Source organism: Perca fluviatilis, chromosome 14, assembly GCF_010015445.1.
Source record: "Perca fluviatilis chromosome 14, GENO_Pfluv_1.0, whole genome shotgun sequence".
In the NCBI taxonomy this organism is placed as follows: Eukaryota; Metazoa; Chordata; class Actinopteri; order Perciformes; family Percidae; genus Perca; species Perca fluviatilis.
In genome coordinates, this window is record NC_053125.1 from 19511239 (window position 1) to 19511594 (window position 356).

A 356-nucleotide genomic window follows, 5' to 3' on the forward strand; every position below is an offset into this window, starting at 1 on the left:
GTACGCTGTCAGCAGTGATTTTAATTGATCTTAAATGATTTTCTTTAAACAACCAGTTTAATATGTTTTATAATCTTTTTTTTAATGAATCTAATAAAACCTAAAAACATGAATTTTAAAATTGTAAACAAAGCCATCTTCAGAATCAGAACCACCTATAGGCCATGTATGTGTAAAAAAAAATGGACTCCGGTGTTTTAAATTGCTTAGTGAAAGAGCGAGGACAACATATATATATATATATATATATATATATATATATATATATATATATATATATGTGTGTGTATACATGAATATATATGTATGTATATATATGATAAGCAATGTTTCACATCATGGGATTGACAGCAGAA